Raw genomic sequence first — 3,556 nt, forward strand, 5'->3', positions numbered from 1 at the left:
CTAGGCTTTGAAGACAAAGGCCAGGCAGTCTGGATCATCCTCACCTGTAAAGGTCTGTGCTCAAGGAATAGTTCTAGTTTAATACTTACAGGTGAAAACCTATTTGAAAATACATACAGTAATTGACCAAAATACAAACTAAGTAAATAGTTAAAACACCACGTGTACCGAATGTCAGGTCAGGTTGCATAATAGTACATTTAAATTAAGTTTACTAAAATAGGTCTTACCAACAGTCTGAAGATACGTTTTGTGCTTCTTTGCAAATACATTACTTTATTTCCAGTCTAAACACGTTCATATGTTTGAATAGTCTTTAATGTACAATTGAGATTGTTGAAATTAGAAATCACTGAATTTGCAATGTCTGTTACAAATGAACTACTGAATGTTAACACACCTTTGCTCTAAACATCTAAAACACTTTCTTCGCTACAGCGATGTGTATTTTTTACAGGTTTGTCAAATTCAGCAGTTTTGTATAAGCTTTCAGAGTTGTTTGCAAAAAGTAAATTTTTTTTATTTTATTTATTAAAAAAGTCAAAAACAGAAGTGTAAGCCAGCGCTTCCGTATACCACGAGTGCCACCTAGTGATTTGGAGCACACTTGTGTTGCTTAGAATGAAATACACAAATGTAGAAGATAAAGCAAGCTATTTGGATCATGCTTGGACACGTATTTATTTTCTCTTCAGTGTTGTGTCGATATTATGTTGTTGTTTTTTCTCTCTCTCTAGATCCTCTACCGATGTCTGTTGCACTTTATTTTGATATTTAAAAACCGCAAGAATATATACAAAATAAGGGTAAAATGACACTGTATACAAAATAAGGGTAGTCGATGCATAAAATGTTCTTTTACAACATTAACTTGTAACTAGATGGTCCTACAGCATTGAGTACAAATATTCCATTTCATCTCTCGGTTAATGAGGTCCTAGAAATGCATGCATAATAATTATAAATATCAAAATGCTGTTTAAAATACAGCAAATATAGTTAATCACAAAACAGGCATGTCAGTTTTTTCCAAAATATTTAATGTCACTTAGCCATATACAAAATATGTAGAGTAAAAATAAAACTTTTACCACAACACACAATAAAGATTATTCTAATGATTACTGGTTTCACTTTTATGAGTTTATCTGAGTTGGTGATTTTCTAATTTAGCTCATCTCATTGAAGAGTCCATGAGTGCCATACGGGGTGTCCACCAAATTAAGTATATATTATATATTACTTATATAATATGTTAACATGTCATAAAAGGAAGCCAATGGAGCTTTGATGACACTAAGAAACTCACCTCTCTTGGTGTAATGACCACAGACATGACCACACCATCATCCTCATCCTTAGCATCAGGTGCTGGAAAAAACACTGGTTCTGATGGGAACAAACCAGCATGGCGCCACACCTACAGACAACAAGACAGATCAAATATTATATTCTCAATTGAAGTGAACTCTCAAACTCATCTCATATAATTCTATTTTAAATTAAGTTGGTACCTTAAGCTTCTTTCCATTTAGATTCATCTTAAGCAGAGAGTCACCAAATACGTGTCCAAAGCCACAGGCATAGAAGTACCGATAAGGACGAGCATTGTAATACGTGTAGTTAATCTGTGGGAACTCAAGACCACCATACTGCAACAGGTCATCATTGTAAAGATCTTCATGGAACAGGAATACCTATTATTACCAAAGAGAAATGACTGTTATTGATGTTCATAAATATTATTGTTTTCAGTCCTCTTCTCTCTCCACCTCTTGCTCACATACCACAGTTATAGTCTTCACAGCAGTGGCAGTGGTGTATGGCAAATTGATGAGGCTGTGGTCATTAGGCTCATCTTCCTTTATGTCCAGAGGCAGTACATATCGCCATGGTAAGTTTGTACACAATTAATTGAAGAACTGGAAAAGCCAATAGATAAACACTGTTAAAGTTAAATTCATATGAAACTGAAAGAGAGGTCAGTATTATCGACATTTGACATGTTTTGGATTGTGAAGGTATTACCTTGTCAAGTTCTTCTCCAGATGCCCAAAGGTTCTCCATTGTGAAGTCAACAATCACATTGCCATCATCTCCACAGCACATGTCCATAATCAAATATCTATTATCCTCATATGCATTAAGCTGGTGCAGCGTGAACATGGCACTGCTGTAGTATTTTGTTTTGATGAGCTGCAGGGATGAACACATGGATGTCAGAGGTGAAGCGACAGAAATACACAGTGCCCACAATTAGAAGTCAGTCAGTATGATGTTGGGATAGACTCTGCCGTGCCTGGCCAGTGCGTCTGTCTGCCACATGAAAGATGGTTTCTAGTTCAGGGTTCCAGGACATGACTTTATGAAAGCTTTTTCCAGCAACTCTGTACAGCATGAATTTCAGCAGGTCTAACTTGATCGGCTGCTCAATGAAGACTATGTAATTCTCCGACATGACTGCAAACATAAGGTACAAAAAATAAAAAAATGAACGAACACTTTCAAATAAAAACAGAAAAAATTCATTATTTTCCATTGGTGAAGATTACAATATACTGGAAAATAAATGAAAATGAAAAAAATAAATAAATGCAAAATAATTATTATAATATTACAGATGGATAAAGAACCAGAAGGGCAGATCAGATTATCTAAAAATGCAAACATGGCAGGCAAATTTACCAAAACTGTGGTAGTATGATGGTTTCCTGGGGTCAGAAGCAGGAATAGAGCAAAGAATCTCTGCGCCTGACAGATCAGCAGCATCGTTCTTTCCTTCACCTGCCGGAACTCAGAGGATATGGTAAAAGAAGCCTTTGAGAATCAGAATAGAAGGTGAAGTGTGGCCATTCTATATTGATTTTCCCAAAACGTGTGGCTCTGTGGTGCTTTTAAAACATTGGCTTAAGTGTTTCTGGGTGGGAACATGTGTTTGTTTGACCAGTGGCAGATGGGTGGAGTGCTTTGGTTTAGAACAGTCATTATTTTTGCAGTTCTGTTTGGTTTGAAAACATTAACAAAAAGAAGCCATTAGAGTTTGTTATATAAAAAGCACAAGTGAGGCATCACACCTCTTCGGCCATATGAGTTTCCCAAGTTGTAAGTCGCTCCTTCACGGTCATGATGTGGATGAGCTGTTGCTGCATTAATTGCAATATTTTTTGACCAATCCACCTTTCAAAAACAAAATCACATAGAGATAACTGTTTTAGGAAAACATTGTGTGTTATATAATTAAATTTTTCATCTGTGAAACACTCATATATACCTTTTCTTTGGTTTCCAGACTCACAGGGTCGATTCTGCGCATGAATTTGGTCTCTGTGCTAGCTTAGGCTATAGACCAATTACCGGTTTGTAAACATTCAGGATGCGCGCGCATCATGGTTGCAGAAAACCTGGGAGAGATAGCCTTTACAGCTAGAGAATTTCACGGATACGGTACAAAATTCATGGGTTTAAAAAGATTATAAATTATATTGATTAGATGTCAAGCTATCTAGCTGTAAAGGCTATCTCTCCCGGGTTTTCTGCAACCATGATGCGCGCGCAT

At 36.4% G+C, this 3,556-nt stretch overlaps 1 pseudogene; it reads right to left on the reverse strand.

The window, feature by feature from the left end:
- Positions 1-3,457, reverse strand: LOC107752504 (beta,beta-carotene 9',10'-oxygenase-like; annotated as a pseudogene).
- Positions 3,458-3,556: the final 99 nt, after the last annotated feature.

The sequence above is a fragment of the Sinocyclocheilus rhinocerous genome, unplaced genomic scaffold, assembly GCF_001515625.1.
Source record: "Sinocyclocheilus rhinocerous isolate Xijiao unplaced genomic scaffold, SAMN03320098_v1.1 scaffold1853, whole genome shotgun sequence".
Lineage (NCBI taxonomy): Eukaryota > Metazoa > Chordata > Actinopteri > Cypriniformes > Cyprinidae > Sinocyclocheilus > Sinocyclocheilus rhinocerous.